We start from the raw sequence: 21602 nt of genomic DNA on the forward strand, positions 1-21602 counted from the left end.
CCTGGCCTGCACCCTCACAATCCAGGACCCCTTGGGGGATGTCGGAGAGCTGGTTTCGGACCAATCCCGCAGGCCAGGTCGAGGGACCCCACTGGTGCACGAATTCGTGCACCGGACCTCTAGTAAGAAAACATTGGCCTTAAACAACACATTAGAAGAGATGGACTTAACAGATAGTTATGGAACATTTCATGCAAAAGCAACAAAATACATATCCTTCTCAAGCACACATGGAACATTTTCTAATGCAGATCATATGTCAGACTACAAAATAAGTCTTTATACATTTAAGAGGATTAAAATCATATTAAACATCTTTTCCAACCACAATGGTATGAAACTAGAAATTAATTACACAAAGAAAACTGGAAAACTCACAAATATATGGAGATTAAACAACATGCTACTGAACAACCAATGGGTTAAAGGAGAAATAAAAAAAATACTTTGAGGCAAGTGAAATGGAAATACAACATACAATTTATGGAATGCAGCAAAAGCAATTCTAAGAGGAAAGTTTATAGCATTAAGAGCCTACCTCAAGAAACAAAATTTCAAATAAACAATCTAACTTTATACTTAAAGGAACTAGAAAAAAGAACAAACAAAATTCAAAGTTAGTAGAAGGAAGGAATTTTAAAAGATTAGGCAGAAATAAATGAATAGAGACCAAAACAATAGAAAAGATCAATGAAACTAACAGCAGGTTCTTTGAAAAGATAAATAAAATTGACAAATCTTTAGCTAGTCTTACCAAGAAAAAAAGACTCAAATAAATGAAATCAGAAATGAAAGAAGTGTGCCCTGGCCAGTGTTGCTCAGTTGTTAGAGTGTGGGCCTGCACACCAAAGAGTCTCGGGTCTAATTCCCAGTCAGAGCACATATCTGGGTGGCAGGTTTGATCTCTCACCCCAGTTGTGGGAGGCAACCAATTGATGTGTCTTGTGGGAGGCAACCAATTGATGTGTCTTTCTCGCATCAATGTCTCTCTCTTGCTCTCTCTCATTATGGGAAAAATATCTTGAGGTGAGGATTAACAGCATTTAAGGTCCAAGCATCTAAAGAAGACTTTGTGCTAGAGACTGGGAAGTCATAGCCAACCAGGTGGGAAGCAGCCAGAGAGTGGAGGATCATGGAATCCAGGAGAAGAGAATGTATCAATTGTGATGGAGACACCAGGGGTGTCAGATGTATTAAAGAGATCCACCAAGATAAGAATGGAAAAGTACTATGTTTATCAATAATTATTCTACTACTTTTGTGAGAGTAGAATCAGTAGAGAAGTGTTGAGCAAGATAAAAAGTGCAAGATAAATTGCAGAGGGATTGAGTGGTAGATGCCCATGTGGAAGTCATAGAAAGAGGAACATTTTTCAAAAGGCTTGACTTTGAAAGAAATGTCAGGGGAGGTCAAAATAGAGTTTTTCTTTTAGCTGAGAATTACTTCAGCTGTTTAAACAGGAAGGAATGGATAGCATGTTAATGGTTGAGGATATAGGAAAAAGGGATGGAGAAACAATGGAATATAGAAGCCAGGGAGTGATATCAGATTTATCTGAGATAAGGAAAAGATACCTTTCCTATCCTGACAGGAAAAAAGAAGCTGTGTTGACAATATATTTTGGATTGAGGAGGAAGATGACATTTGTGTGAATTCTGAATGATAATGTTACGTTGTGTGTGTGTGTGTGTGTGTGTGTGTGTGTGTGTGTGTGTGTGTGTGTGATGTAGGAGATAATGCTGTGGCCTCAGATTAAGGAGTAAGATGGAGGATAGAGATGTTTTGAAGGAGCCACAGTGGAGAATAGGGGAAAGAGCTGTCTAGGCACACATAGGATTGCTGGATGGAACTGAAAACTCATTTAGCCTAGAAACTGTGAATTTGTAGTGACACCAATCTATGAAAAATGAGCCAGCTTAAACATGCTGTGAGGGCTGGAACCTCGACTGTCTTTTCATCACTCTACCTTCCAAATCTACCAGAGAACCTGGCACATAAAGGTACTCTATAAATATTTTATAAATTTATCTGAAGAAGCTCAACAGCCTGATATAGGAGATGAGATAGCAGAATATTGGCATGGTCTAGAGCAGTGGTTCTCAACCTTCCTAATGCAGTTCCTCATGTTGTGATGACCCCCAATTTCATTGTTACAAATTGAACATAATTAAAGCATAGTGATTAATCACAAAAACAATATGTAATTATATATGTGTTTTCCGATGGTCTTAGGCGACCCCTGTGAAAGGGTCGTTCGACCCCCAAAGGGGTCGCGACCCACAGGTTGAGAACCGCTGGTCTTGAGGATTTCCCCCCTCTCCCCCAATATTAGTGTTTTATGTTACTGGATACACTAGAATGTATTTCTAGGGGTGGTTGTAGAAACCAATATATGATCCTCCTATATAAAAAAGATAATCAGACATTGGACAATGATAGTATACATTGGGAGAGGACAGGCAGGGACTAAGTAAGGAGACCTAGTAGAGAAGAATCTAAATGTTTGATCATGAAATTATGGGTCAGGGTTAGTTATTCTAGAGGATAGCCTTATGAATAATGTACCCGAAGCCATGCTCCAAATTGTGAGATTGAATTCTGGAGGAGAGATGTTAAAAGACACGAAAAGGATTCTCAAAAATCTAAATAAAATTCCATGGTGAGTGGTATCAATTCAGGACGGGACAGAAGTACTATGAGCTCCAAGCACTAGAAGCAGTCCAGGTGGTGCCTCAGAACGATCAAACACCAGGTAACAGAAACTCAGATATGGGTGATAATCCAGTTTCTGAGGCATTGGGGCATAAAGCAGGGACACTAGATAAGTATGGGGTATCTAGGATATGGAGATGTATTCATCTATTCACATGATGAATATTTATTTAAAATGTCTAAGGAACTGTGTAAGAAGAGGGAGGAAGGTAGGCATTGGAGGCTGAGACCACAACCTAATGATTGAAGAATTGTAGTGTTAAGTTTAGAAATGGTTCAACAGCAAGAATGGCCCAGAATTTATTCACTGTCAATGGTAAGCTGAACCCAGAGGTAGGATCTCCATGCATCAGCCCAGTTGCTGAGGTTATACTGGTAGAGTGCCAAGCCAGGCAATACAGAGCCAAGTCTTCTCAGTTGCTTGGAGGATGGTGGTTTAAAGTGGCCAAGGCTGTTGAGTAGACCAAGGAAGCAAGCTGTTTCAAAGAGCCTAGGTTCTGTGGACCCACAGGACAAAAAGTAGTTTCTGGTTAAATTTCACAGATAAACAAAGTTCTAACCTGTTGAGAAGGAAACTATTTTTTAAAAAGACTCTAAGGGGCCAGAGCAGACTTCCACATAGACGACTGGCAAAACCTTATCATTTCATGGGTAAAGGAAGATCTGCCCCCACTTAGTCTGCCAGATACTTACACATTTCTTTATGATGGATGTGGATGCTCAAAATTCCACCATGAGTCCTCATTAGTCTAGCTGGGAACATATGGGACAGAGGTGTGAATTAGTGTATTAAGATATTTATTATTTTGATTAGTGAGGAGAGGGTAGGGCATGTGCTTTAAAAGAGTGAATCTCTTAAATGTTTGTAATGGATGATGAAGATAACAAAAGGGGAAAGATGTAGAATGACTCAGATCATCTTTGATTATTCATCTCTACCTTCTAAGGGAGACAGAATAAAAAATATTGAGTGTATGCCTATTATCCTGTGCCCATTGAAATGATAACTGTATTTTTGTATTATGCCAATGTTGTTCTTGCTTATAGATTACAAATTCCCTGTTTAATCTGATGAAAAGTTATTTTGTTGAACATAGAAATCCATAAAATTATTGATTTCTAGAGTGTTTGTAGGGTGAAACTCAATTCAGTGAATAAATTAATAAAATGAATAAATTATAAATGAATTGAAACATAATGAATTAATAAAACTTCAATGTAATATGACATTTAATATGTTCAGGAGGGAGTGTTGCAGCTGTTAAATGGATTGCAGTTAAATGAATTAAAAAACAAAATAAAATTTAAAATGCTCCATTATTCATAAAGTACTTTAGTGCCTCATTAATCTATTTTGGATCACTCAGGCCCATAAGTGCATATTGTCAAAAGCTGATAAAGTGTGAGGAATTGTTTTTCAGTCAACTGAAAGCAGGAACACATCTTAAGGTGTTAAGGTCAAGTCTATAGGGCATAAAGTAAGCATCTCTGCCCCTGGAAACCTTTTAAAAGGAATATTTGGAGGAGTTATTTTCAAGTTTAAAGATAGTAGCACTTTAAAATGTTATTATGCAACATTTCCCAAGCATATTTTAAAAGGAATATGGTGGTGTTTTTCATAAAACATTTATTAACTTATATAAGAACTAGTTTTCTAGAAAATTCAGTAGGAGAGATGCTTACTTAGTTAAATATAAATAAAATCAACAGCAGGAAAAGTCAGAATAGAGTAAATTATACCAGGATGGAAAAATACACTATAATGTCTCACATGATTAAGCTCTAAATTTGTTTCTGACCTTCCTTGTGATCAAAGCTAAAGGAAAACTGGTTAACTACACAGTTCTCACTGTAGAGGAAGAAATAAGAATACATCATTTTCTTGGGGGCAGACTCATTGCCACTGGATTATGACAAATATGTTTCAGTTGGATACAGGTGGTCTTTCGGTATTTTTTGTAGCTTTCATAATGTCAACTTTTGCATGGGTAACAGGAGAATAAGCTGGGTGGGTTTTGCCAGAACCAGTGGTCTAGTAGTTAGGCAGTTTTATCCTACCAGAGGTGAGGTCCGGTGAAGCCAGCTCAAGTGTAGAGCAGCAGACAGGTAAGAGGCAGAGTCTGAATGTCAGACAGATACAGAGAAGTTGCTGGACAGTTTGATATAATAACACATTATCTCCCTTCCTTTGAGTTCAGTTTGAATATAAATTCACCTGACCTAGAAACAAATACCCATCCATCCATCCATCATCCATCTTCTATTTATCTACTTATCTATTTAAGGGGTTGTTGTATATGCCTTTTAAGGCATTGTTTTTGAAAATTAAAATGGGATATTTTTCATGTGCAGTTTTATATGCGTTTTATATATAAAGTAACTCTGAAATAAAACTGTTGACCCAATCACTAAGTCAACAGAATTCTTCATTTGTCTAGGATGTGGGAGTTAGACCATCTTCTCATGGAAAAAGTAGCCTTAAAAAGTCACTCTATGAAACTTGTCTATTTTCTAAATATTGGGTTGACCAGTTCTAATTTTTTCCAACAGATATACAAGTTGATCACTAGTTCAGTAGTTTATTAATGATATTGTAAAAGAATAATTATGTGCTATATTTCTTTATGCCACAAAATAAATAATTCCTCATTTATCATTCTTTATGAATTATAGCACAGAGGCTCAAATGAAAACCTCAGAAATTATAGTAAATTTTCAACATTAAGAAATGTTAGATTTTAATGGGTCAGAGCCTAGCTACAACATCTACTTATAATAGTTGTGGGAACTTAGGCAATTGCTTGAATCTCTTAGAACCTTAGTTTCCTTATCTGTAAAATGGAGAAATATTAGTACGTACCTTACAAGGTGGTGGTGAGGAATATGTAATAACAATACAAGCAAATTTTTGGAGCCTGAGACATAAAAATCACTCAATAATTTTTAGGTATTCTTATTATGATGATAAGGTATTTCATGATGAAGCATAGACTCATTGACTACTGTAGCACTGTTTTCAAGATTGTATAAACAGCACACCATTTATACTCAAAAGAGGAAAAGATAAATTCAACTCTCTTTTTATTTTATTATTTTAATGAAGAGTTCATTATTGCAAAATGACAGAGATAGATCTATGTTAAAACAACTTATTTTCAAAGGACTCTCTTTCCCCAAGCCTGAAAGACCCAGATAATACTGGAATCTAGCATTAAAAGTATGAAGTTCAAACTGTGGTTCCATTATTTATTTAATGAAGATTTGGGATTTTTCAGAAATTCTAGTTTTATTGTTCCTGTGTCAGATTCCATTAAGAATGACATGTTCTTCTAATCTCAATGGCTGCTTTTAGAATTTATCATCATTTTAGGATTTGGGAGAGTATATATTAGTTGGATTAAAGGAAAGATGGCAGTTTTAGGTAGGAAACATTAGAAATAGAAGGAAAAATGAGAAAGGAAGAAAATAGTGTCTGTTACAGAATCAATGCATTTTTCTGTGAATATTTATTAAGAACACTAGAGGCCTGGTGCACGGATTTGTGCACCTGTGGGGTCCCTCAGCCTGGCCTGTGCCCTCTCGCAATCCGGGACCCCTCGGGGGATGTTGGACTGCCGGTTTCGGCCTGATCAGAGCTGGCCTGCAAGGATCGGGCTGAAACCGGCAGTCCGACCACCCCGAGGGATGTAGTAGTATGCAAAGCTTCAGGAGGGTGGGGAGGAGCCCGAGCCTGGGCCAGGCGCCATGCCACTTCCGCTCATCCCAGCCCCACTGTGCCTCCTGCCACCGCTTGGTAGCACTGCCGCGGAGGCAGGAGAGGCTCGTGCTGCTGCAGCTGCACTTGCCAGCCGTGAGCCCAGTATCTGGAGCCTCTTGGTCAGCTGAACGGTGCTCCTGCTGTGGGAGCGCACTGACCACCAGGGGGCAGCTCCTGCATTGAGCGTCTGCCCCCTGGTGGTCAGTGCACATCATAGCGACCGGTCGACTGCTCGTTCGGTTGTTTGGTTGTTCGATCCTTCGGTCTCTTAGGCTTTTATATATATAGATAATTGTCACTTAATATCTAGGTGTTTTCTGATAAGAGATTCATTCATGATAGAACGAAGACTTAAGAAAACAACAACAATGAATTCAATTTATATTGAGAAAGGATTCCAAAACAAAATATTCATGGCCTTATAACACTTGAAGGTTGTTTATCCAGATCATGAAGACGCTGACTTGATTTAGGTTAATATTGTTTCTGGAGTTCAGAGAGCATAAATTCAGTGGAGCACATGATTTGACAAGAGACATTTTAGTATATTGTATATCTGATTGTGTTTGTGTCAACATCAGCCCTATCTATGCCAAGAGACACTTCAGCATCCCAGAAAGAGATACTGGGCTACAGTTTCTAGTTATTTCACAGTTTTCTGAAATGTCCCACTAAATGATTAGTAACTCTCACTAATCAATATAGCTACTTACTAATAATTTCTAAATTAAAAGCCTACTAAACAGAGAAGAATTACAACAAAGTGAAAAAAATTCTATATAAAACCATGGCAGTAATTATACTGATTATGAATAAATATTGTTCATATGTGTTCACAATAGGGCATTTCACAACTACATATTTGTTCTGTAGAATTTTTAAAAAAATAATAGTTAATCAACCCTTATTTAGTGTTAGCATTTCATTAAAAGAAGGGATGGTTAGTGCTATTGTTTTGTATAGACTCAGACATATCATATGATGACAGCCTAATTTACCTGACTTCATTGATCTTTTCCTTTCTTTTAAAATTTTCAAATGGAATCTCAAGTGAGTAAATTGGTAAATTTATCATTTTCTCTGTAACACTGTCATAAGGACAGTTTGATAAAATAGCTCATTATAGTCAATGATGTGAAATATGAGTTCCATCAGCATATTTTCATCAAATGCAGCTACATAAATTAGTTTGCTATTATCAAGGACTGTGAATGCAAAAATAAAATTAAGCATGCTATTATACTGCTTAAATTTTGGGTATTGACCCAAGTGAATTAAAAAATATATATATAGTGACAAAAGAAAATCAAAGAAATCATCTAAAATTAATTGACAAGTGATAACACCTCTCATGTAATGACTATCATTAAAATAAGTTGTCATCCTCTTCAAAGGCAGTGTGCAGGTCTACTTTAAAAAAAATTCCACAATAGTTCTAAAATGTGATTTTTAAGTCTTCTTTTGGTAAAGCAAATAAAATTCTATGTATGATAGGACTGCTTGTTATTTATAACTATTGTTTAGTGAATAAAGCAATTGTCTATACCTATTTTATCTGTATTTTGAACCTTTATTTTCTTAAAATGGGAAATTTAAGAGGAAGTAATGTAACAGTCTTCTTGATTTTGACTGGTACATAATTGGTTTATGGTTCATATGCCTATATCCATTATGACTGGTAAGTGCTGATATTAGACTATTTTATTCCTACAAATATCAATATTAGTTAGCTATTGCTACAAAAGTACCACATAGCCAATCACCACAAAATGTTGTGGCATACAACAATAAACATTTATTTAGCTCATTTTCCTGTAGGTAGGTGTTATGTGTTCTTGGCTGGTATAGCTGGCTGGGAGAGTTAGCTCCATGAATTTCTCATGCTCTTCCTGGAATCAGCAAGTTTTCTAGGTATATTCCTCTTATAGCAATGGTAGAAACACACGAGAACAAGCTTGTGAAGCTTCTTCAGGTTTAAGTTCAGAACTGGAACACAATCTCTTCCAAAACATTGGTCAAAGCAAGTCATGTGGCCAAACCTAAATATACTGTACTATTTGAATGGGGTAAACTGCAAAATCACATGGCAAAGAACATGGTTGTAAGGAGAGGTGAAGACTTGGGGTTGGGGATAACATTTACCATAACATCAATTCCACTAAGATAATAGTTAATCTTAAAACACATCGAATCAATCCATGATGCAATAAAAAGGACATAAAAGGTTGGTATGACTGTCCTGCTTTTTTCACATAGTCATATATTTGTGGGTATCCAACGAATCCATTGTAATTTAAATTCCTAGTATCCTAACTACAAATGAATCAATGGTAAATGCAGGCATGTTTCATTTTATTGCACTTGATTTTATTGCACTTCTCAGGTATTGTTTTTTTTTAAACAAATTGAAAGTTTGTTTCAACTCTGCATTTATCAGCACCATTTTTCTTTTTTTATATATATTTTTATTGATTTTTTAATATATTTTATTTAAAAAGAGAAACATAGATTCAGCTCCCTCCTGCACACCCCCTAGCCTGCACACATACAACCAAGGTACATGCCCTTGGCCGGAATCGAACCTGGGACCCTTTAGTCCGCAGGCCAACGCTCTAGCCACTGAGCCAAACCAGTTTGGGCAGCACCATTTTTTCTAAAAAGCATTTGCTCACTTTGTGTCTCTGAGTCACATTTTGGTAAGTCTCAGAATATTTTAAGCTTTTAAGTTATTACTATGTTTGTTATCCTGATCTGTGATGAGTGATCTTTATTGTTACTATTGTAATTGTTTTGGGGCACCACATATTTCAAGCCCTCCGGATGATTGTGATACTCAGGACAGTGTGTGAAGTACCCTCAGGGAGTTTTGATGGCCATTTCTCAGTTATTGGTGGATTTGGCCATTTTAGCATCTGAACCCCAGGTCAGAGAGATATTATTTTGATAGATTTAATTGCTCCTATGACCAGGTGGCATTAAAAATGATGAGGGGGCTCTAAGAACTGCATTTCTGCCCTGTTTCCTGGTTTGATAATAAATTACATTTACAGGTTAGGGTTAGTTCCTTTGAAACACTTCTAACATTTTTAGGTCCTAGTTTCTCATGATCAGTGTTGCCCACTTTTTATTATATTAGTACTTTTGTGTCAATAACACATAAACCAAAGTCAAACACAGAGTTATTTTAACCAACAATGGAAAATATGAACAATAGTATCTTTGGATGCACCCAATTACACTGCATTACTATTAACATGGCCTAGTTCTCTGTGATTCTGTTTTAGAATCTGTAGGTCTTCTTTTGTTGGACCTGCTTTGATGTTTTAAAAAGGTAAAACTCATCTTGAAAGAGAACCACATTTATAATAGGAGATCCAGAGACTTCAATGATTCTTCATCACAATGTCTTCTATTTTAACATTTCTCTAATTTTAGACTGTATTGTAACAAGACTTCACAGAAAGTTTAAAAAGGCAATTCACTCCAACTCCATTTTATACTGATCTAGGAAGACCTAAACATGTGCGTCTTAGAAAACAGTACTATATGCAAGCATTTATTCTATGTGTGGGCAGGATGGGACATGGATCCAATCATTTAAAGTCTGTAGTCTGGGGTAGTTGTAGAAACCAAAAACCTTGCAGTGGCTCTCTCTGATGGTTTGTTAAAAATAGACATAGACAGTAAGACTGACTGCAGAGTCTTAATAAAGGAAATTCTAAATGAAGGTAAGCAACTTGATTATCTCCAATGTTGTGTGACACTTCACCTCTTCCTTCGGCAAAGGAAGATCTGCAGATTCTGAAACTGAATTGCCCTCCACATCTTTCTCTTCACCCAAATATTTTAATATTTAAAATAAATAAAATGTATAGTTAATAGGATAGAGACGTAAAACATTTCTTAAATTTAGCCCCAGTGATCTTGCTAAATATGGATGCCATCTATATGTAGGGACTCGATGTTTGAGTTGCTCTAACATGATTTCATTTCTTTTTCTGCATTTCATCTCAATCCTATCTGCTTGTTTGTGGATTAGTAACAATTTGGAAATAAAGGAACTGAGTAAGTGAATGAGCTGGTGATTAAAAGGAGAATAAGATTTTGAATTGTTACCATGGAACATTTTAAAAAGAGATTCAGAAAGGTTAGAGTGTGAAATTTAAATCCCCATGTTCCAAATAGTTTAATCTAAATATTACATTTAGATAAATAAGAGAAACTAATTAGCAATTGGATTACTTTGTTAAAAAAATAATTCTTGGTTTAGGGTGGCAGCTGAGATTAAGAAATGAAGTTGAATATTTAAAAACGTCTTTGAATAGTGGTAGAATTAAATTTAGGGATGGGGCCTATGAGTCACAATGAAAATCTTTGGTGGTGAAAGTTTTTATGCTATTAATTTTTTGTTTGTACTAAATTGTGGGCTGTGAATAAATACTTTGTAGCAACTTCAGAATATCATCTCTGTGAGTGAGGCTCTAGGATTTGCCCTGCCAGCTGCAACTTCTGGAGGGCCTGTAGGAAAATTCTTTTAGGAGGCTCAGGGATCTGGCACAGTGAGAGGAATGTGACTGTGTAAATAGCAGGTACAGGATTAGTAAACCCTCCTGGGATGTGCAGAACTAAACAGACTACTTCTGTAAACATGGAAGCCAGTTTAAAAAGCACCAAAGGGATGTGTATTCTTTTATTGGAGCTAAAGTAAGTCTATGTGCAATCTTTGCATTTGAGGATGCAGCATTTTTATTAAATTTAACTTTAGGCTAACTTTCCCTTCAACTTGCTGAGATCAGATAATTTTAGATTTATCACCTTTTCATTGTTGAGCTATGGAAGGTTATAGTTATTATACAGAAGGAAGAGGTGTGTTTGTGGGAAGGTGTGTGGCTATAGGTTGGATGTGAATGTTTGAAATATGCAGTGTAGAGGGTTTGAAAGAAAAGTAGGAAAATAAGAGAATAATAGAGAGGTTTGATAATTATGGTTTTAGTTTAATCTCTTAGAACTTAATGTAAATTAAATTTTGTTAAAGAGATACATTTTTATGGAAATTGTTTTCATTTTTTTCACACTATTTCCTCCCAGGCCTTAGGTTCTCTAATTTCAACTTTTATTTTTATTATTTTTGTTAACCCTCGCCCGAGGATATTTTTCCATTGATTTTTAGGGAGAGTGGAAGAGAGAGGGAAAGACAGAGAAACATCGATGGGAGAGAAACACATCGATTGGTTGCTTCCTACACTAGCCCTGATCAGGGCCAGGGCTGGGGAGGAGCCTGCAACCAAGGTACATGCCCTTGACCGGAATTGAACCTGGGACCCTTTGATCCACAGGCCGACACTCTATCCACTGAGCCAAACTGGCTAGGGCTCTAATTTCAACTTTTAATCTCCATCTTTCATAAAGATAAATCTGTGCTTTGTTTAATTTTTGTACCCATAAATTAGGTTATATTATGGCATATTGAATGGCTCAGCTACCAAATGCATAGAGCCAAGTCTGCAAGAAGGAAGCAGTGTTTGTCGGTGGCCTGTTTTATATCTATACTTCAAGAAGAGTCCACATTGTATTCTTTTGAACTCCCTGAAACCAAGTACTGCATTTCTGCCCTGTTTCCTCGTTTGGTTTACAGGTTAAGGCTAGTTCCTTTGAAACACTTCTATCATTTTTAGGTCCTAGTTTTTCATGATCAGTGTGCCCACTTTTTATGATATCAGTACTTTTGTGTCAATAACACATAAACCAAAGCCAAAAAACAAAAAAATAACCACCACCACAAACCACCTGCAAAACAAACCCAAGTGTGTTGGAAAACAAAAGAGACATGTTTTTGCATCATATTTGAGCTTCTGAAAACCTTTATCTGTTTTTAGTTTTTCAAGTGGCCTATTATAGTTATCTTTTGCTGCATAATAAATTACCTTAAAGCTTTGCAGCTTAAAACAATAAACATTTCTTATCTCACTCAGGGAATGGCACAGCTGGGTGATTTTGACTCATGAGGGTTAAGATGTTGGCTGGGCTGAAGGCCATTTTGGATCTGGAAACATCTACTTCCAAAGGAATGGCAAGTTAGCACTGGCTGTTGGTTGCAGACCTCAATCCTTGCCATGAAGACTTCTGCATCAGGCTGACAGAGTGTTCCCACAACAGAGCAGTTTGCTGTTTGCAGAGCAGATGATCCAAGAGAGAACACAGTAGAACTCACAATGTTTTTGACCTAACTTTGGAAGTCACACACTGTCAGTTTCACAATATTCTCTGGTCTGCAGATAGGTGTGAATACCAGGAGATGGAGATCATTAGGGACCATTGTGGAGACTGGCTACCACAGCATTCATTTTCAAAAGTCGTGGAGAAAAAAGAGATTGGAACTGTGAGTTTGGAGTCTTTCAAGTGACTATAAAAATTGATTTTTCTCTATTTTAGGAAGCATATAATCTCATTACTTTAAATGTCATGTATAGAATTTTTCGCTCTATCTTATGTTGGTAGAGCATTGTTCCATGCATCAAAAGGTTGCCACTTGATCCCAGGTAGGGGGCATATGGGAGGCAGCCAATCAATGTTTCTCTTTCATCTGTTTCTCTCTCAAATCAATACACACACACACACACACACACACACACACACACACACACACTGAGTGGCCAGATTATGATGACCACCTGACATTTGTAGGCAAATTAGCTATTATTTCGCGCTGAAGTTGCTAGAGGGCCAGATCATTATAAACGTCTGAATAGCACAACATACCTAAGTATCATTGCTGATCAAGTTCATCCGATCATGTTGATGGCGTATCCCAATGAAGATTGCTTCTTCTAACAAGACAATGCGCCATGCCACGGTGCTCGTATTGTGCAGGAGTGGTTTCAAGAACATGAGGGAGACTTTACCTTGCTTAGGTGGCCCCCACAATCACCAGATCTCAATCCAATTGAGCATTTGTGGGACGAAGTTAAAAGAGCCATCAGGCAGCTGGTTCCAGTGAATGCCAAGAAAAATCGCCGCAGTATTGAAGGCAAAAGGTGGCCCAACGAAGTACTGATGGGGTGGTCATAATAATCTGGCCAGTCATAATAATTTGGCCTCTCAGTGTGTGTTTCTCAGGTCTCAGATAGTCTAGGGATCAGTTTCTAGGAGGTTAGGGAATCCGAACACCAGTTCTTTAAGACAAGATGATATGGCAAGTTCAATGATGGCAGGTTCAGCAAAGGACAGACACTCTGGTTCACAAATTCCTTGACACTCCTCTCATCAAAATAAAGGCCAGCCTTAGTGACTCACTTCTAATGATGAATACAGCACAGAAGTGTTTCTTCATGATTTATTGTTTAACTGTTTCTTAAAAACTTAATTTATGATTGTTTCTTCATGAATTATTAAGTTAGACAAGATGATATAGCGTCCACTGGACTCTCTCTTGGGATGCTTGCCCTTGGAACCCAGTCTGTGCTCAAGTCAGATTTATATTTACTGAGTAACTTCCCCAAGTTATTTACCTCTCCCACATTTAGCAGTCACATGGCAGGACCACATGTAGACATTCCAGCCACATCCCAGCTCGGGTCCCAGCTGGAAGCCAGCATCAAATGGCAGATCTGTGAGTGAGTAAGCAGGCCTTCACATGGTTCTATCACTCAATCTTTGAGTGCCTCCAGCTGGTGCTGCATGGAACAGAGGTGAAATATCCCCATTGAGCCCTACCAAAATGGTAAGATTGTTGAGTGTTTTAACAATTTTACCTTTGGTGAGGTATGGGGAGACCAGATGCAGATCAAGAGGGAGAAATGGGAAGGAGTTTTACAATTTTTTTAAAACTCACAGTTCCCTGGGGTTGAACATGACTTACCTCATGGAGTTACTCATCGGAAGCACCAGGACCTGTTATAAATCGAGGGGGAGAAGGGGAGACTTTGGAAAAGTGCCTTTATTGTGGTTTCTGTAGGGAGAAAAGAGAAGACAAGACAAGCAGCCTGAGGATTGACTAATTTGAATAATATCAGCAGGTTCTGGGGCATAGGGGTTGTCCCAGCTTGTCTGGTACCTGGCCCCAGTGAGTTGGGTGGTTTTTCCTGAGCAGGATGCAAGGGTGGTTTCTTTCCCAGGTTTGTGTGCAGGTGGATTCGAAGAATGAAGCCACAGACAAAAAGTGGTAGGTGCAAAGGGTGGAAATTTATTGGAAGCAAGTACAGACTCCCATGTAGGGAGGGGGTCCCAAGGGGGGTGACCTACCAAGCTCTTCTTTGCTAAGGTTGCAGTTCTTTGTTTATACTGCCGTCCAGTTGGTCACTATATCAGCTTCAAAGCTCAAACCCACGTGACACCCCCCTCTCTTTCTCCCCCTTCAGTGGTAGAATTCTCTATCGCCTGTGAAAATCTGTTTTCCTCTTTCTCCCATTTGTCAACATTTCTCTGTCCTCTGTGAATGGTTATTTCCTCTTTCTCGCCATACCCTGTGGCTTTTCCCCATCTTCTGTGAATGGATGCCTTCCTCTCCCCTTATCCTGTAGCATCTCTTTTTCTCTCTCTATGAATGCATGCCTTTGACAGCTCCAAGCCCTCATCTAGGCAGTCCTCCCCCATGGGCCCCCTAACTCCTAAAACTCCCTAAACCTGCCTATTTTACTCCTAAAACTCCTTTCACTGGGGTGATTATGGAGGGTTTATAGTGGCCAGGAGTGTGAGAGCCAGATAAGGGAGGTGCTTGGGGGTGTGGCCTTAACCAGCTGCTCAACAAGGGGAACTGACCAACCTCTAGCCAGGCAGGGCCTCAAGACAGAATTTATAAAACTATATTATTGTGAGCAAAATAAATGTTGACATTGTTTTAAGCTACTAGTTTTGGGTAGTTCATTATATAGCAGTAGATCATTGGAGTACTTGGATTGTTGGTAATTGCAGAAGCCCACAAGATGGAGCATCTGTTGCATTCTTCTGGACTCAAGGAGTGTAACTTCTTCTCTTGGCTTCTAGGGCCCTTTAAGGGACCCAGAGGGCTCTCTCTGAGCAAGAGTTCAGAATTATTGATTTCCTGGGTCAGAACATGGGCCATCAAACCTGGCTTCAAACCATTTCTCTGACTCCTGTGAAGTCTCGAGAGTGTGCTTTCTATAGGTCTATAGGTAACAGCCGGGAGAGAGGTACATTTTGGGTTTTGGGAGGAAAGAAGGTGTGTCTTGGTTTAGTCTGAGGATCTGAGGATGTCTCTCAGTTTGGGTTTCCCTCAATGTGAAGCTTGAGAAAAGAATGTGGGTACTTTATTTGGGAAGTGATCCCAGGAAGCAGGAATGAGGGAGTGGGAGAGATGGAGGAAAATCCAATATAAGGGAGTTGTTATCAAGATTGTTATAGAAAACAAGGCCTTGATTTTTCTGGGACTTCCTGAGCAGCATATCTCTCAGAAATATCCCCCTGTAGGATAGGAATTGGATATTTATCCAACTCTCTCATTTCCCTTTGGGTTGAAGGCTGTCCCTGAAAGCAGCCTCTGGATTGTGCTTGTGCATGGGCTGAGAAGGCTTCTGGGGCATCAGAAAAGGTCTTTGGCAGAAAGTAGGAAGATGAAGAACATGCCTTGACGTGGAACACTGTTACCTGAGGGTAGTCTAAGCTCATGTGGATTTCAGCTGAGTCTGAATTTCTACATGTTTAAGACAATGTGTATGGAACACCAGAGGTGTCTGCCACAAAATCAGAAAGGGAAAGTACACTGGAATTGGATTCAAAGGCCTGGGTTTCAGCCCACAATTATACTAACTGAGTAACTATGATATATTATCAGGCGACATTTGTTTGGAAAATAAAGCCAAGGGCAGTGCCTCACTAGGAGAGGTGAACTGGTTGGCTGCCAAGAGGCCTCCAAAGGAATTCTCCATAATCCATGAAGACTAGGGCTTTCCTTCCTGACTGTGGTGCTTCTCCCAAGGCAAGGTTTCTTAACCAAATTCATGACAACTGATGTTTAACTAACATGGAAATTTATTAATTTAGAATGAGAAAGGTAAGATCACTGGAATTGACAGCGATATTCTTTGGCTAGGAACATTGTCTTTGTAGGCAAGCTATTTTAGAAGTTCAGTCAAAGAATATTAAGTGGGTATAGGATTCAAATAAAGGTAGTTTGTTTCATGGTTTGAATTTTGGAGCAGCAGGGTAAGGGTAGCCTGATGTATCATTTTCTGATAAGGATATCAGCTCCTCTGACTTATCCAGTGACCTTCATTATGAATGACCTAGTTAGTCATTGGCAAATATCTTCAAACTCGCCTTATGTATGTCTGGGATTCAATTGACTTTTGTAAATCAACTTTGCTTCTCTATCACTATGCATTGTATTGATTTTGTGGTGCAAATCTCAGAGGGGAACTTCTTTTTTTTTTTTTAAACCAAACTGTTTAGGGGGCAATTCATCCTCTATACTGCCTGAACATAGTCCATAAAACCTGGCCCCAAACTATTTCTGTGGTTATTGGAGAGTTTAAATGGCACTGTTAAACTGATAAGCATTATGTGCATTGTTAAATCATGGGACCCAGTAGGCAGTAATGGGCTCTGGCAAGTAGAGGAATAGAGTTTGGCAATCTATGAAATAGAAGAGTACTTTTTAAAAATGCCTATTTTGTTGAGGAGGTAAAGGACTTTGTAATCATGAATAGAAGAGCTTAAGGCCAGGCTACTGTTGAAAATTATAACTTGATCTTAAAACTATTGCGAAGAATTTTATTAGAAATGGTCAAGCTTAGTAAAAAGGAATACAAATAGTTATGTTTGGGTTTATTGAATATAAAATATAATTTAAAGATGCCTTTAAAAGAAATAATACTAATCTGAAAATTGGGAGACTTGAATATTTGCCTTGTGTTGCTGACTAAAAGTTGTATAACTTTGGCTGATCACCTCTCTGGGATTCACTGGAAAAAGAGGACTAGATTAATAATTCCATTTATATTTCAACTCTAAAACTTTTCTGATATAAGTAATAGGTTTTCTTGGCAGTGAAGACAATCACATAACTTTTAAAAGTGTGAATGTTTTGGAGGGAAGTGAGAGATGGGAGGCGCTTCACTCTTCATAGAAGGGAAATCACTAATCTGTATTCCAGGAAGTTACAGTCTAACATTTTCAATGTCTGACACTAAAATGTAGGGAAAATACTTGAGGGATGTCTACAGGAAATCCCTAATGATAGTGAACAACCATCCCAGTTTGCCTGGATCTGAGAAGTTTATCAGAAATCAGGATGTTCACTATTGAGTAGGGGAAAGTCCTGAGCAAAAAGGGATGAGTTGGTCTTCTTACTCCTAACATGTAATTTGTGTTTGTCTTAGTCTATTCAAGCTGTTATATCAAAATACCATAGACTACTGTTGATTAAACAACATTTATTTCTCATAGTTCTGGAGGCTGGGAAGTCCAAGATCAAGGTACTTGCAGATTCAGTATCTTGTGAGGACCTGCTTCCTGATTCATAGAGGGTCCTTTTCTTACTGTGTCCTCACATGATCAAAGGGGTAAGGGAGCTTCCTGGGTCTCTTTTATACGGGCACTAGTCCCATTCTTGAGTGCTCTACCCTCATGACCTAATCACCTCTCAAAGGCCCAGCTTCTTAATATCATCACATTGGGGAATAGGTTTCAGCATATGAACTTTGGTGGGGGGTGGGGGAGTGTAGGGGACATAAACATTCAGCCATAGTAGCATTATTTTAGTATAAGCTTCAAGCTGTCCTCTGTATAGTAGTCAAGTGGTAAGAATAGTTGCTGCTAATAAACTTCAAACGCTAAAAATGGTGCTTCTAAAAGGCACCATTTAAGTGATGAATACAGTTTTAAAGTCATAGGCTGGGGAATATGCAGAAAGTGAGACATTAAACGATTAGAGGACAGAAACAAGTTTTTTCCCCCCACTGTTGTGTATTCAATTATTTGTTTATTCATGCCTTTAGTATTACTGAGTCCCTTCTTTGTGTGAAACACAGTGCTAGTTGCTGGAAATGGAAACAAACAAGCAAACAAGCATATAATAAAACAGGAACACCTCTCTCATAAGATTTATTTTAATCTACCTTGTTGCTATTAAATTGGTCTTTCCTTCCTGCCCCAGAGTGCTATCCTCACACATCTTGGTACTAAGGCCAGGGCCTAGTACTTGGGAGGCCCTCAACAAATATTTGTTGAATTGAATTTTTATTATTCCCTTTGGTCTTTCTGACTTTTTAAAAAACCTCTTTTCCCTTCTTTGTCTCAAAGGATTCCACTAATATTTTTTTTCTCTAGGACTCAAAACACTTGGCAAACATTTTCCAAGATCTTTACAGCCTATCTCTGAAATAGATAAGTACCCTGATAGCAATTGTACCATCACAAGCTATGGTTTCTCTTGGTTCTCTTATGTCCTATTACTGATGGTTCATTTGAGCTTCCACAGCAGGTCAAGACACCGGTTAATAGTTCTCATGGCTCATTTTGGGCATTTGCAGGGCAGTAGTCTCAGGAAATATGTGGACTTCAAAGGTACTTATCAGAAGCAAATTCAGATAAAAGTAAACAGCACAATAAAAATGCCAAGTGTAGGTAGGCCTCATGTTCCACAGCACAGGGCCTGTAAAGGTCTCCCGAGGACAGAAGCCAGAAAGAGCCACCTGGAGTTGTAATTTTCCAGCCCTTCTGGAGATTTAGGTGAGGTCATTGCTGTTGATTCCATTTTGGAGTTTGGCAGCAGGAAGGGATCTTGGGATTTAACTCTGTCCTCTGTCCGAGTGTCACTACATTGAAAATAGGACAAAATGGTAATACATTTATGACAAGGCTATTTGCCTTTTGTATAATTTCTGGAAGTGAAGTGCTAAAAATATTGCTAAGTTAAAATAATCCTTAATTAATTCCCATCACATTCCAGTGAGATAGATGAAGAGTAAGTTAATTTTTTTTAACAGAGGGGACAACTGAATCCCTTAGTAATTATCAAGTGTCACACATCAAATTTATAACAGCAGTTCACTCAGACAGACATCTATTATGACACCACAAAACATTTTTTGGTCTCAGCAGATGTTGCACATTTGAAATTATCTAAACTGTTGGGCTTTGCTCATATTGTAGAGTCACAATATAGGAGGTGCACATCTTATCTAATTTACTTACCTATCATTGTGACCTGACTCTTACATTGTTAATGGCCCTTAAGTCTAAATGATTGCCTCATTTTAGGCAGGCGGTTTGTGGGTAGATGTGCTTTTCTGTAATTGGGTCATCTCCTGCACTTGGGCAGGAAAAGTCCTTAAACTTGGAAATAGCAATGGGAAAATTAATTGTCTTGATAACAAAACAATAAAACCAGCCAGTCCTTTCTGCATATGTGTAACATGTGTGTGTGTGCACATCAAAGTGTATGTGTGTCCATTTGAGTGTTATCTACTAGAATTTATTATAGGTTATCAGCAACTCTTAAGAAAAAATAAAACTTCACAATGATGCAGTAGAAGCAACTAGCCAAAGTAATAATTATTTCTAGCCACTACTTTGATGATAAGCATGCTTTAAAAAAAAGCCCGTCCGTTCATCCACATGTGTGTGTGCACATCAAAGTGTATGTGTGTCCATTTGAGTGTTATCTACTAGAATTTATTATAGGTTATCAGCAACTCTTAAGAAAAAATAAAACTTCACAATGATGCAGTAGAAGCAACTAGCCAAAGTAATAATTATTTCTAGCCACTACTTTGATGATAAGCATGCTTTAAAAAAAAGCCCGTCCGTTCATCCATCCATCCATCATCTATCTATCTATCTGAGTTAATTCATGTGATTAAAAATAATTACAAAGTATAAAAAGTTCATAGTCACTAGTCTTCCTCCTATTCCTTGTCTTCCATGTGCCAAGAACCCTCAGTCATAGATAATCACTTTTTTAAATTTCTTAAATATCCAGAGTTTCAGAGTTTAAAAAATTTATATAAAATCCAATTAAAATATGATTTCTCTCCTTTTATACAAAAGATAACATATTACAGACATTCTTCTGCAGCTTGTTTTCATCACCTAAAAGGATCTTGGCAAACATGCCTTAGCAAGATATAGAGAGCTTTTTCATATTTTTTCCAGCTGCATGGTACTTCATTGCTTAGATCAGTATTTTAAAAATATGTACATGTATCAGAATCACCTGGAGTGTTGTTAAAATACAGATTACTGAGTTCTATCCCTAAATCCCTTATTCAAGAGGTCTGGGGTGGGGTCTGAAAATTTGCATTTCTATTAAGTTCCTAGGAGATGCTAATGTTACTGTCTGGGTACCACACTTTGAGAACCACTGTTTTAGATATACCATAACATATTTAGCCTGTGGACAAAAAAAACTTTCCCAACCTCTTGCTATTACAAACCATGCAGCAATGAATATTCTGGTTCATATAGCATTTCAAACAGATACAGGTATTTCTGTAGGATAAATTTCTAAGAGTGGATTTTGGGTTTGAGGGATATATAAATTTGTTATTTCAATATGTAGTGCTAAATTGATGGTGGTTTCAATTTATACTTCTAGCAGTAATACTTGAAAGTTCTATTATACCATGCCAAAAGAGTCTATTACAAAACCTTTTTTTTTTGCCAGTCTGATAGGTGACAAATAGTTTTAATTTACACTTACCTTTTCATATAATTAAGAACCATTTATATTTCTTTTCTGAAATTTTCCTTTTTTGAATCAGTTACCTAATCATTTTAGACATTAGTTTCTTTATCTGTAAAGTGGGAATATTAGTAATTCTTAGTAATTAGGCAGCCTAAACTGCTATGACTCCAAACTTTATTTTTTGATTCTTAATAATTAATTAAATTATACTTAATTTTAATCATTTTTCCAGTTACTTATATTTGAATAATTAGTCAGCACCTACAATATGTTGAGTACTGGGGATGATATGGTGAAAACCTTATTATCAAGAAATTCATTGTATATGAGGGAAGACCAATTTGAAAGGGTTATGTTAAAATAAAATGATGGCTGTAATGAAGGTGCCTACAAAGTCAAAGAGGCACATCAGAACAATAAACCTTAACTCTGCCTAGGGCAGTGGTCAGCAAACTGCGGCTCGCGAGCCACATGTGGCTCTTTGGCCCC

General features: G+C 37.7%; 1 long non-coding RNA gene across 1 annotated transcript in view; it reads left to right on the plus strand.

The window, feature by feature from the left end:
- LOC106725660 overlaps positions 1–21602 on the plus strand; it is a 73721-nt gene that overhangs the window by 50993 nt on the left and 1126 nt on the right. The window contains exon 3 of the long non-coding RNA XR_001361590.1: positions 12442–12848. This is a non-coding gene — a long non-coding RNA (uncharacterized LOC106725660). The remainder of the gene's footprint in view (positions 1–12441; positions 12849–21602) is intronic.

This window comes from Myotis brandtii, unplaced genomic scaffold (assembly GCF_000412655.1).
Source record: "Myotis brandtii unplaced genomic scaffold, ASM41265v1 scaffold18, whole genome shotgun sequence".
Lineage (NCBI taxonomy): Eukaryota > Metazoa > Chordata > Mammalia > Chiroptera > Vespertilionidae > Myotis > Myotis brandtii.